Source organism: Herpailurus yagouaroundi, unplaced genomic scaffold, assembly GCF_014898765.1.
Source record: "Herpailurus yagouaroundi ecotype Mexico unplaced genomic scaffold, PumYag 141, whole genome shotgun sequence".
NCBI lineage: Eukaryota > Metazoa > Chordata > Mammalia > Carnivora > Felidae > Herpailurus > Herpailurus yagouaroundi.
The window spans coordinates 67,355,800-67,368,547 of NW_024412396.1; the positions used below are offsets into that span (position 1 = coordinate 67,355,800).

Consider the following 12,748-nt stretch of genomic DNA (forward strand, 5'->3'; position numbering starts at 1 on the left):
CCCGGCCCCGGCCCCTCCGCGCACCCCTGTCCCGGGGATGGCCAGGCAGACAGCCCTCCACCCCAGGTCCCCGGCCTCCGTACAATTCAGAGGCCACCTCTGCGGAGGGGAGGGCCGTGCGAGGCCGTGCGCCCCCGCGGGCACCTGAGGGGAACGGTGAGAACCCGGGTAGGGGCGAACGAATGCAGAGATGGAGTTAAGGGGGAGCCTCTCCTCTGCCTCCAGATTGGGGAGCCGCAGCGAGAAAGACTTCTTTCTTAGGTTTGGCTATTGGAAACCTTCTCCCTGCGGATCCCGTCCAGAGATGACCCCAGATTCTGGGAAGCAGGGAGAAGCCCGACACCCCCATCGCCACCACCCCGTGCAGCCGGGGGGGGGGGGGGCACCCTCTCTGGGGCTTTACTGAAAATGAGTAAGGGCCTTCCGGGTGGAGGTGGGGGAGTGTTTGTTACCCTTTCTTTTAACTCTTGAGAGTTCCAGGATCTTATCTTGTTTGGGGCTCACAACCCATACTTTCAGGCAGAGTTCCTAGCTGCTTTCACAAACGTGGAAAAAGTGAGGTCCCGGAGTCTTGGAATTTACCCGAGGCTGAAGAATGATCTAGGGGCATGAGGTCCAAGTTCCTAGCTCACTACTTGGACCCTCTCCTGAGACCTGTGGAAGGCACATGGGCGCACACACAGAGACAGAGAATGGCTTATATATGGGGTGTTACAAGAGAAAAAAAATGGGCATAAACATAGGTTGTGTTCATCATTGCCAAGTTCATGCTACTGAACTACTAGGAACCCAGATGGTTGGGCTATTTCCTAATTAACAAATAACTATGCAGCCCCCACTGGTACACAGACCCTGTGTCCTTGAGGCAGGGCCTTAAGGTGAGTGAATCCACTCTCTGACTCAAGACTCCTGAGTGGGGTTGGGGTGGGTGGGGGGTAGGCAGTGGAGCGGACAGCCAACAACCAAGAAACAAAAATACAGATGGAGGTAACTTCCAGAAGGGAGAAAATCCACTGGAGGGAGTAGTTGGGATAGGGAATGGTCTGGAGAGATCTCTGGGTGGGGCTGACTTTAGAGCTGGACTGGAAGGTTGAGGGGTGCCACCACTGGGCAAACAACTTGGGCAGGGCCAGTGGGCACAGGCCCCAGTGGCTTCCTGTGTGCTGCCCTCTTCAGGTGCCAGGTGCTTTGACCCAATGTCAAAGCCAGATGAGCTGACCAGACAGGGGGGAAGTTTAACCAGAGGATGCACCAAAATGCAATGTCAAGGTGGGAAGCTCTGGACTGATTTTTCTTCTTGTTCTGTCTGCCAAGTTTCTCACCATGAGCACATATTTTTTATCATCAGGCAGAAGACCAGCAAATTCTTTTTTAACCTCTCAAGACCCTTTCCAAGAGTCCCCAGCCTGTCCCAGCTCTCCTCATCTGCGGCTCTGGAAGCCCAGTGGAGGCCCACGGAGCCAATGGACACTCACGGGTGCCTAGGCGCATGCCTCCCGGATTCGAGGCTGGAGCTGCTTTCTCCCCGACCGGGTTTGAGAGCCTGTGTTCATTTCACACTCCAGGGAGCAAGGTCTGCTTCTGTGTCCTCCGGAGCTGGGTGCTAGTAGCCAGGCACTTAATTTTGCCCCATCTGCTAGCTACCTCCCATTTTTACACTTCAATTTATTTTCCATAATTGCTATGGAGGGGGGAGTTCGGCTGAAAATCGTTTTCTTTACAAAGCAAAGAGCCAAGAGAATCAGACTCTCTCCATCCAGAGGCGGGTCTCGGGGAACAGAAGGCTTTAAACAACGAGGTGGGGATGTTAAGCTGCAGGGATGGGCCATTTGTCACGACACAAAGATGTGAATGGAAGTCTGCATCATAGAGGAGCATTTGTGTGAGGAACACTGTGTAGGCAGTAACAACTCCCTGGCAGGGAGGGGCCGAGATCGCCACTGATTGAGCACCAACTGTGTACTAGATGTCGGTGCAGAGAAATTCTTTGTACCAAGGTGCAGAGAATTTTAGGTGGTTTTCAAGACGGAGTAGGACCCGTCTAAGCACACTAACCGGCACTAAGCTCGAGGCTGGCCCCCAACAGGTGCTTGAATATTCACTGAGCTTGTGTGTCAATATCACCCCTCTTTCCTTCATTCTCTCTGGACCCTGGCCCTCCCTGATTGGTCCCTGTGCCGCCTTCTTGCCCATCAATCCTGGTTTTGCACTTTTCTACCCAGGATGTGGGATTGCAGGGTCTGTCCACACCCCAGTCACCTGCAGGCCTTGGCTCACTCTGTTCCCTTTGAAATGCCCTTGCCCTCCCCTGCTCTGTACTCCTGCTTTACCTAGCACACCACTGCTAACTCATGTTCATCTCAAGAGAACCTCCTCCAAACCCCCAACGCCCAGCTGAGTGCCCACCTCCTATAATTCCCATAATATATTCAGCACAATCTCATAATATCCTATGAACCCCTATCTTAAGATGTCACATCATGATTATGTTTACTTGGTGGTTTCCCCACGTAAGCTGTGTCGTTGAGAACAGGGGCTCAGTCTCATTAATTTCTCTGTCTGAGCACTTAGCACACTGCCTGGCACCAAATGAGGTCTCATGTTGAGTGGATGGATGGATGGATGATCCAGTATAGGCCTGAACTCACAAAGCAAAGACCAAATGACAAATAGTTGATCCCCATGTCCTGGGCTCAAGTCAACTTCTGCAGAGGCAGTAAAAAAAAATATTCACATACCGGCAGCGGGTAAAGCACACATTCCCGGGCCCCAGGCAAATACCACACTGTACCTTCCTTGGGTGTGTACAATTTCCTGTATCTGGAGCACCAGCTGGGAGAGAAGGTCATGTGACATCCATGGGCATTGACGTTATTTGCCTCTTACCTGAATTAACAGTTCTATTTTTCTTTCGCCTTTTTATTTTGGGGAAGGAAAAGTACTCTGCCTGAAGGCCTGGCTTCCCGGGAGTTTCCAGAAACTGATTTTCTAGAAATTGCCCAATGCCGCTAGAATCTATGCCATTGTTTAAAACTGACTTCTGCCAAGGGAAAGGATGTGGAGTCAGAGAATCGCAAAGAATCCCTGGATAGGACCTCAGAGATCAAGTCCAACCTCCCTCCCTCTGTAAGGACTTTTTTTTATTTTTTATTTTTGTAATTATTTATTTTTGGGGGGGAGAGAGAGAGAGGCAGAACGTGAGTGGGGGAGGGGCAGAGAGAGGGAGACACAGAATCCCAAGCAGGCTCCAGGCTCTGAGCTGTCAGCACAGAGCCCGACGAGGAGCTCATACTCACAAACTGTGAGATCATGACCTGAGCTGAAGTTGGATGCTTAGCCGACTGAGCCGCCCAGGCGCCCCCAGGACCTCTAAAACATCTGGCCCAGGGATCTTCCTGCTTCTGTTAATGGCGATGGATAACTTCTGGCAGATAATCTGGACAGAGGGTTTGCGCATCCACATCTCACACCCCCTTTGGGAAGGATTAAGAACGACAAAGATAACCGCAGTGGACCCCCCCAACCCCAGCCACTTGCAGGAGAGGAGTGTGATGGGGCTCCAGCCGGTGGGAAGCTGCCTTCTCTGGTCGTGGTCGTGACCCGTTACACGTGCACAGCACTGTGGGTTTGGATGGCCCCTCTGCGGCCAGGGCTCAGCTGGTCTCCACAGTGACCTCCTGAGGCCAATCGAGCAGGGTCATTTTTAGGTGGTGCTTAAAGCGGCCCAGACGCCATCCCAAGGTCACAGGGTAGGGCAAAAGCACACTTTGAACTATACTTCTCACGGCCTGCCCACATCACCCACATGCGACTGGACTTGGCCTGTGGACCAGACGAACACTTAGCAATTTGGTATTAGTCACGTATACTTAGGTATTGTCGTGTTTATGTGACATTTTTGAAAAGATTTCGCCGTTGTAGGAAACCTGTTGGGAATTTCAAGTTAATTTCAAGTAAGTCCAGTTAAGAGGCTATAGTGGGTCCTAGATAGATTAACCAATGGTGATTCTTCAAAAAGCCCAAGAATACTTCCTGGGCAGAGGGTCTGCATTATGATGTCACAAGGCTTCCCTGTAGCATGAAGACCGGCCCCGCACCCCCCCCCCCCCGCCCCCGCAGCCTCATTTATTCATTGAACAAACACTGGTTGAATGACTACCCATGCCCTGGCCCCATACTAGGACCCAACAGTGGACAAACCCCAGAATCTGCCTGTGAATCCCTGCTCAGGGGTTTGGACTTTGTTGTCAGGGCAGAGAGGAGCCTTTGGAGGACAAAACTGGGTCAGATTGGCTCTTTAGTTGTGGTGTGGAGGAAGAGTGGGAGGTGGAGGCTAGGAGCTCGGGACCCTGTTGGTCTCAGGGACACGGGGGTAAGATGGCAGTAACCCACAGGGGTGCAGCGGCTGTAGAGACAGATTCTCCGCTGTTCAAGACGGTGGAGTTGACCGTACCTGTGGCTGGCTTAGGAATATTGTGGCGTCTGCTTCTAGTATTTGCACATGTCTGTTACACCTACATTGTGCAAATTCCTCAGGAAGGCCTTGTAAGCAGGGCCGCCCAGTTCATCTTTGTATTTCCAGGGCCCAACACGGCGCTGGACGGTCCTCAGTATTAGTGGTGTGTGTGACTCAACATGTTCTATTTAAACTTCACCCACCAGTAATTATTTTTTTTTTGTTATTTAAAAAAATATTGTTTTTACATTTATTTATTTTTGAGAGACAGAGAGAGACAGAGCACAAGTAGGGGAGGGGCAGAGAGAGGGGGAGACTCAGAATCCAAAACAAGCTCCAAGCTCTGAGCTGTCAGCACAGAGCCCGACGCGGGGCTTGAACTCACAAACCATGAGATCGTGACCTGAGCCCAAGTCGGATGCTCAACCGACGGAGCCACCCAAGCGCCCCACCAACCAGTAATTATTAAAACTCTTTGAGCCCCGGGCTCCTCAGAAGAGTCAGGGTCTCCTCCATGCCTTAGGAGCGCCAGCTCTCTGCCAATTTTTTTTTCCTGCTGACTCTTTCCCAATGTTTTCTGTCTGCCTCCAGGAATCCCGTAGGACATGATGCAAAGGCTGGTGACAGAGAGAGATGCTGAGAAGCAGAAGGAATCAGGCTCGAGCAAAAAGGACGGAAGATACGTGGTGTGGTGGACAGTGGGCAGATGGTAATGGTCTGAGCTGTGTGACCTCAGGCACGTTCTTAACCTCTCTGGGCCTCTGTGCTTTTATCTGTAAGATAAAAGAGTTCCTGCCTGGCAGGGTGGCTGTGAGATCAAAGACACATATATAGAGAAGAGATGCTCCGGTGAGACTTCAGCAAGATTCAGATCATTTCTATGGCATAAAATGAACCACACTCAGAAGAAAAATTGTCCCTCAACTTGGAAGATTACCTATAATGTAAAATATTAATGTGTTCTCTGGGATTTTATTAATTTTTTTCTGGTATGTGTAGGTGTTGATGGGTGGTTTAAAAAAAAAAATCTGCTTCCCTAAGTAGACAGCACCGGATGTCCCAATTTCCACAAATAAAACCCTTCATTTCTTCCAGGTTTGAATAGTCAAAGGCTGCTTCCCTAGAGACAGTGCTGCTAATTTTTTTTTTTTTTTAGACATTAGAACACTATTTAAGGAGAGTATATTTTCCAGTAAAGCAAATGATGAAAACCTTTTCCCCGGCGATGTGGGAGATGTTGGCAATATCGAGAGGTGGGGAGAGACAGGATGCTGTGGACCCAGCAAAAACACCCTCTATTGTTGTTTGCAACAACATTGCAGAAATATATATATATATATATATATATATATATATATATATAATTTTTTAACATGTTGGAATCTAAAGCAAACTTTGTTGATGATAATCCCAAGAAGGGTGATTTTAAAAGCCCAAACTTGGTGCGAATAGAATCCCTGGGCCAGCTCCTCCAGCCTTCCCTGCCAGCACAGGCAAGCCCATTTCAACAAAGTTACTGTGTATCTCTTGTCTGCTGTGCAGCTAACAGCTACTAAGAGCTCACTATTTGCCAAACATTGAGTCCAGTGCTTTGCATTATCTCATTTAATCCTTTGAAGGAGGTACTATTGCCGTCTTGATTTTATTGATGGAAACTAAGGACCAAAAGAAGTTCGGTAGCATCCCCAAGGTCACACAGGTCGTAGGTTAACAGAGACGAGACTTGACCTCAAATATTATGCAGAAACCGAGTCTGATCTTTCTGCTCTGTACCCTTTTGGAACCTGCCCAGGCAACTAAGTGGAACCATTCATATTAGGGAGTCACTGGAAAATAAATCCAGCCAACTGTTAGCCTTATGGAAACAAGATGACCGGAGGCACCTGTCCCCTAATAGGTCAGGAACAAAAATACTCGCTCCCTTGCCCTCTGTGGGGACATTTCTTAGGTTTATGTGAAATGCTGGCAGGCATTTCCACGGCTGACCCCTGTACATCTCAAATGGCAACTTATCTTTGTAAAGAACCCTCAGCGTGGCTCTGCTAGAAAAGTATGTATTTCGTGCTGTGCAAATGGATTTTAACACGCAGAGTCCAAGGAGAAGGGGCAAAAGTCTGTATCCAAGCCAGAAGCAAGTCCTGTCAAGTTCATGCGATCTCCCCAAGTCCATCCTTGGTAGCTAGCGTCAAATGTTAACTTTCCTATGTCCACGGCACTCTGCAGGGTCTCACTTCTCCCCTAAAGCACCCCGAGCCCCGTTCAGTCCACCTGCTCCCTTCAGTTACTCAAAAGAATTGCTCTAATAGGCAAGCCATTCTATTGCTGTTCTATACCGAGCACAAATGCATACATATTCCTCAAAATGTGTGTTCAAAAGATTCACAGCACCTTTACTCTTACTAGCTACAATAACCCAAATGTCCACCAGGAGAAGAGTGGATGGATAATAGCATTCATCAACGAAGATGAGAGAGCAACACAGATGAGTCTCAAAAATCGTGATGTGGAGCAGAAGCCAGGCACAGAAGAAGGCACCCTGTAGGATCCCACTGGTCAAGAGTTAAAAAACAGATGGTGCCTGGGTGGCTCAGTCAGTTAAGTGGCCGACTTTGGCTCAGGTCATGATCTCACGGTCCGTGAGCCCGAGCCCCGCGTCGGGCTCTGTGCTGACAGCTCGGAGCCTGGAGCCTGCTTCAGATTCTGTCTCCCTCTCTCTGTCCCTCCCCTGCTCATGCTCTGCCTGTGTCTCTCTCTCTCACAAATAAAACACTACAAAAAAAAAAAAGTTAAGAACCCAGTAAGAAGTTCAAAACCACTTCCCTCTCCGTTGATAGAAGTCAGGGTAGTGGTCAGGCTGGGAGGGAGGTGGTGCGGACAAAGGGCGTAAGGGGGCCCTCTGGGGTGCAGGGCATGTTTTGTTTCTTATATGGGTCTGGTTACCCTGTGTTTATGCATTACGTGACACTTCACCAACTGGTGCATTTTCCTGCGTATGTTCAACAAACTGTTAAAAAATAAACGCACAGCTCTGCCTCCTGCCAAACGGCACACCCTCTTGGCTCCACCTGGAATTCTCTACCCTCCCTTCGCCTCTCCCTGGTGAATTCCTGCCTGTTGTTCAGATGTAGCTCAGATCTTCCTTCACTGGGGATTCCTTTTCCGGTTGTATCAGTCAGTCTTGGCTGCGTAACAAATCACTTGAAAATGTAGCGACTTCTAGCAATCGTCACGAATTAGCTCATGACTCTATGGTCGCCAGTCGGGGTGGGTCTGGTGCTGGTCTCACCTGGACTCCTGTGTCTGCACCTTGGCTGGGCGGGAAGCTCTGGGATGGGCTCATTTGTGTGGCAGCTGGCATACTCTTGGTGGGGGCGCCTCAGTCCTCCTCAGTGTGGCCTCTCCAGCAGGCTGGCTGGGCTTGTCACATCACGGTCTCAGGATTCCAAGGGCCACTAAAGAGGGCCAGCCTCGATGCAGAAGCTCCTCTTAAGCCTCTGCTTGTGTCACACTTGCTACTGTCCACTGGCCAAAGCAAGTACAGAGCCAAGCTCAGAGTCAGGAGCGAAAGAAATAAACTCCACCTCTGGATAGGAGGCATTATTGTGGGTATGGCTTCCAAACAATCCACCAGTGCTGCCCTCCTCAATCCTTCCCAGAGAACAGCTTCCCTCTTAGCACCCCCTGACACTTCCCCGTATGGCACCCCCCCGCCCCCTGTAACCCACTCTCTGCGGAGCGGGATGTTCATTATCTTCGTCCCTCGCTTTCCTGCGACTCACGTGCAGCTCATGCCCAGAACGGTGGCCGGGATGTGATGGGTACCACGAAATATTTGGTGAAGAAAGTCAAAAGAAGAGGAGAGAAAAAGAAAGGGAGGGAGGGAGGGAAAAGAAGGAAAGTGGAAGAAGCCCTGGAAAAATGGAGGCACTTCTTTGGCAGGGGACAGGCTGGACCATCTCCAGGAGGTGAGGCCCCCACACATTCCCCCCACTCCCCATTCGTTATTCTCATCTTGGCTTTTGCATCTTGGCTGCTCTTCCCACTGGGCTTCCCTCCCACCATCTTTCTTCTGTTTGCTCAGCCCTTGGATCCTTCAGTGGGCAGCCCAAAGTCCTCCCTTCCCACCCCAGCAAACTTCCCTCCATCCTAGATATCTGCACGGATATCTGCATGGCCCAAGGGGTCCCCGGCATTCATGGCCCACAGTGTGTCATGAACACATGCCCCTCGCAATTTTCAGTTGAACACCCCACTGGGTGAGTATGGGTGCATTAGTTAACTTTAACCTACACCCTAGGGGCTGGTGTGTGAAGTAACACTATCATGAATTCCCTGGGACAGTACAGCGACCTTCAAATATGGCTTTGCTAAATTGGCACCAAAGGCTCTTGGCTAGTTAGCACGGGAGATGTTGCAAATGCTTTCTCATCGGTAAAATGAGCTGTGTGCAAGAAATGTGGTCTGCGACCAAGGCCACACCAGCCCTTCCTCTCTCTGTGAACCAAGTTCAAGGATCCTGTAAGCCCAGTGGCCTCACACCCTTCAGCGGAGCGCTCAGGGCACGGCTCCAACCTGGCCCTTGTCACCGCTGAATGGGGCCTCTGCGACCACAAGAAACCCGGGGAGCCTCTCTTCCTTTGGGGTCCCACCTTCACTGGGGTCCTTGCCTTGAAGCAGGCTTCGCCTTCGGGGTGCTTATCAGATGCCTTGAAGGACAGTGAGGCGTCCTCGCCGCATGCCTACGAGGTGCCAGGAACAGTTCACGAAGCCTTTCCTGTATCACCTTGTTGAAAACTTCCCACGGTAAGAGGGTAAATAAACTGTGGTACACCCGCACAACGGAATAGTGTTCCACGCAAAAGAAAAACCAGGGAAAGTGGTAGCAAGTTGAAAAAGCCACAGGGGAGACTTAAACGCATATTACTAAGTGAAAGATGCCAATCTGAAAACAGTGCCTACTGTAGGTTGCAACTATGGAACATTCTGGAAAGGGCAGAAGTAGGTAGACGTTTAAAAAGATGAGCCGTTGCCAAGGGTTAGGGGTGGCGAGGGATGAATAGAGCACAGAGGACGGTCCGGAGAGTGGAATCACTCTGTAGGCCTCTGTGATGGTGGATACGTGTCATTATACATCTGTCAAAGCGCAGAATGTGCCCGGATGTAAAGTATAGACACTGGGTAACAGACAACATGTGTCAACGCAGTTTCACCGAGGCTAACAAATGCACCACCAATGCTGGGGGATGTTGACTGTGGGGGAGGCTGTGTGTGTGTGTGTGTGTGTGTGTGTGTGTGTGAGGGTGGAGGACTTACTGGAAATCTCTATTTTCTGCTTAATTTTGCTGTGAACCTAAAACGCTAAAAAATTAAGTCTATATTCTTTTTTAAAACCTCACTGGGACCCTATGGCCCCATTTCCCAGAGTGGGTACGTCCCTTCACCAAGGCCTTGCAGGCAGGAAGTGATGCATCTGGGATTTGAGCCCAGGTTGTGTTGTCTGATTGGAGAACCTGAGCTGCGTTCCTTCCGGCAGCTGGGGACTGGAGGCCAGCGGGCAAACGGGCAGAGGTGGCTGAGGTCATCAGAAGGGGCCCACGAATGTCCTTCCCTTGCTTTGTCCCCTGTCTGGCTCCTGCTCTGGACCAGGCCCTCCAGCCTTGCCTCTCCACCCCCCGCACCACCAAGCACCTGCTCCCGAGATCACCAGGTGGTTTCACGCTCAACATCCTTGCTCACCTGGCTGGCCCTCTGCGGCCCTTCCCTCCCCCTCGGCCACCACCCTCCAGGCAAACCCTCACTTCTCACGGCGCCACTCAGACCTCCCCACCCCTACAAAGTCCGTGAGACTGGACAGCCTATGCCCTTTACGACAGACTAACCTGAGGGCTATCCTCGCTTTGTCTCGCTTTGCTGTGTGCCCTTGAACAAGTGTCTTAACCTCTCTGAAACCTCAGTTTCCCTCACCCACACAGTAGGACACTCAAGTTTCCCTCATGGTTGTCGTGTGCATCAGAGAAAACACATCAGGTCCCGGACTTGACCTTCTGCCACATCACTGGAGTTTGAAAAATGGTACTTACTTTTTTTTTAATGTTTATTTTTGAGAGAGAGAGCACGTGCACATGCGAGAGAGAGAGAGAGAGAGAGAGAGAGAGAGAGCATGAATGGGGGAGGGCAGAGAGAGAGGGAGACACAGAATTGGAAGCAGGCTCCAGGCCCCAAGGTGTGAGCACAGAGCCCCACGTAGGGCTCGAACTCATAAACCGCGAGACCGTGACCAGAGCCGAAGTCGAACGCTTAACCGCCCCAATGGTACAGCTCGACGTGAACGAAGCTTCCCAGGCACTTAGGCAGGACTCGTGGGCACCGGACAGCCTCTCCCCTTCTCTGTCCCTTGTTTGCTGGAAACCCATCCAGTCTCCCGCCCAGCCTCAGTGAATCTTTGGGAAAGACGTTCGGCAGAGACCCTGCGGCCCGTTCAAACGTCCGACTTCTCCGTTTTCACGAGCTGCAATTTGCGTGTCCCCAGTTTGCCGGGTTGCTGACCAGGTGCACAGGCATGAAAGGCACACAGGAGAAGACAGTTCGGGGAGGGATTATCCGATTTCCCAGGGTTTCTAGGTGAGGCCTCAGTCCCAGGAAAACCCGTAACCCCACAACCCTGTAGAAACGACTGGGGTATACTCAGTACCTTGGTTGGATCCTGGCTCCTGTGAGGTGACAGAGGCAGGTCACCCAGTAGAAACGACTGGCTCACCCTCCCACACACCGGCGCCTAATTTGGGAAGGAAAGGAATGCCGACCCTCTGGGAAAGGTGACCTTCCCAGTTAGGGCATTCGGCCAGGCTTTGGTGACACCTCCCTATTAAAATTGATGTTCCTTTTAATCAGCAGCGATGGGGGGGGGGGGGGGGGGGGGGGGGATTGTTTCTTAAACGCTGCTAAATACGGTGACAGGTCCCAGGTGAGAAGGCAAGGCCCTGGCTAATTCTCCGTCGGGATGTCCCGAAGCCGAAAAGGGTTTCTGGGAGCCCCTCCCTGTGGGGAGGGCCTGTTTCCTGAGGTGGGTTGACGTGCATCTGGAAACCGAGAGTTGGCTGGCCCGTTGCCTATAATTTCCTTTTCATTTCACGTGTCCTTCTGCCCCCAGAACCATTATTTTTGTAAGCAAAGCAGAAATGAAAGCTTCATATACCTCTCGGGCAGAGCGAGGGGGGAGGCTGTGTGCCAGCATCGGGCACCTCGTTCGCCCCCCAAATGACTTCAAGTGAATCCACTCGATGCCCTTGCAGAGGAAAAGCAGAACCATGTGTAGCGCTCAAGGGGCCTAAAGCTCACTGAGGGATTCCACGTGCCCTCCTGAAGGATGCAGAGTCCCCGGCGGATGCCGGCGAAGCGCTTTGGATGTGCGGCACGGCCCCCACCCCGTGACTTTGGGGTGACATAGACCTGGGGCCGGATTCGGCGGTGCCCACCGCTGAAGGTATTTAGCGTCTCTGGGGCTTGGCCCCCACCTGGAAAACGGGCTGGCTGTAAGGTTACGTGGGAATGAATGCTGGTGTGGCCCTCCTGTCTTCCTGGAGGAGGAAACACTTTCCGGACTCATAGGAGTGGCCAGGAACATCCCGCCTTTCGCCAGTTCCGACCGCCTCACCGTCCAGCTGACCCGAGGGAGGGTCTTGACAGCGTGGGATGCCCGCGGGCTGGCACGTGAACAGCTGCTGTTGAGCCAGTGCCGGGCACGCACGGGGGCACGGAGCGAGCCCCGCCTTCAAGTTCCACGGATGTCAACGTCTTCCATTTTACGGATGAGGAAACTGAGCCTCCGGGAGGAGGCGCCGGGCTAGACAGGTGTTCATTTTTCCCGTCCAACATCGATTCCCGCTCCTTCTGATAATAGTGCCCTGCCATCTTTGAGGGGACTGCCTCTTCCTCCTGATGGGCCGGATGGCGGGATTGTCCATCGAGGTGCCCGTATCCTTTGGCCCAGGGGTGGATCTGGGACCCAGCTCAGCCCGTCGGAGGCTCTGTCTCCCAATCCCTAGAGTGTGCACCTCATGCACAGGGGTGAAATCCCTGAAGATGGCTGGGCCTGATTGGTCCCAGGAAAAAGGGTAGGATAGGGTGCTGAGAAGAACCCCTCGTTGTTTCCTGCTGCCTAGACCAGTCCTTTGCCCCATCGTTACCCCCAGGCAGCCTGATTCTACCTTCAGAGTCGGGTCAATTCAGAGGCTCTCTTGGGCCTGGCCTTTTCTGGCCTAAGTTGGCCAGATCGGTTTCTGTCACCTTCTG

General features: G+C 51.8%; 2 long non-coding RNA genes across 2 annotated transcripts; both read left to right on the forward strand.

Moving 5' to 3' along the window:
• The first annotated feature begins 25 nt into the window (after positions 1-25).
• On the forward strand, positions 26-2,760 carry LOC121031334 (uncharacterized). The gene is made up of 3 exons (XR_005790688.1): positions 26-412; positions 1,177-1,269; positions 1,349-2,760. It is a non-coding gene; the product is annotated as an uncharacterized LOC121031334 (long non-coding RNA).
• Positions 2,761-2,883: 123 nt separating this feature from the next.
• LOC121031335 (uncharacterized) lies at positions 2,884-5,426 on the forward strand. Its single transcript, XR_005790689.1, has 2 exons — positions 2,884-3,126; positions 5,048-5,426. It is a non-coding gene; the product is annotated as an uncharacterized LOC121031335 (long non-coding RNA).
• The last annotated feature ends 7,322 nt before the right edge of the window (positions 5,427-12,748 follow it).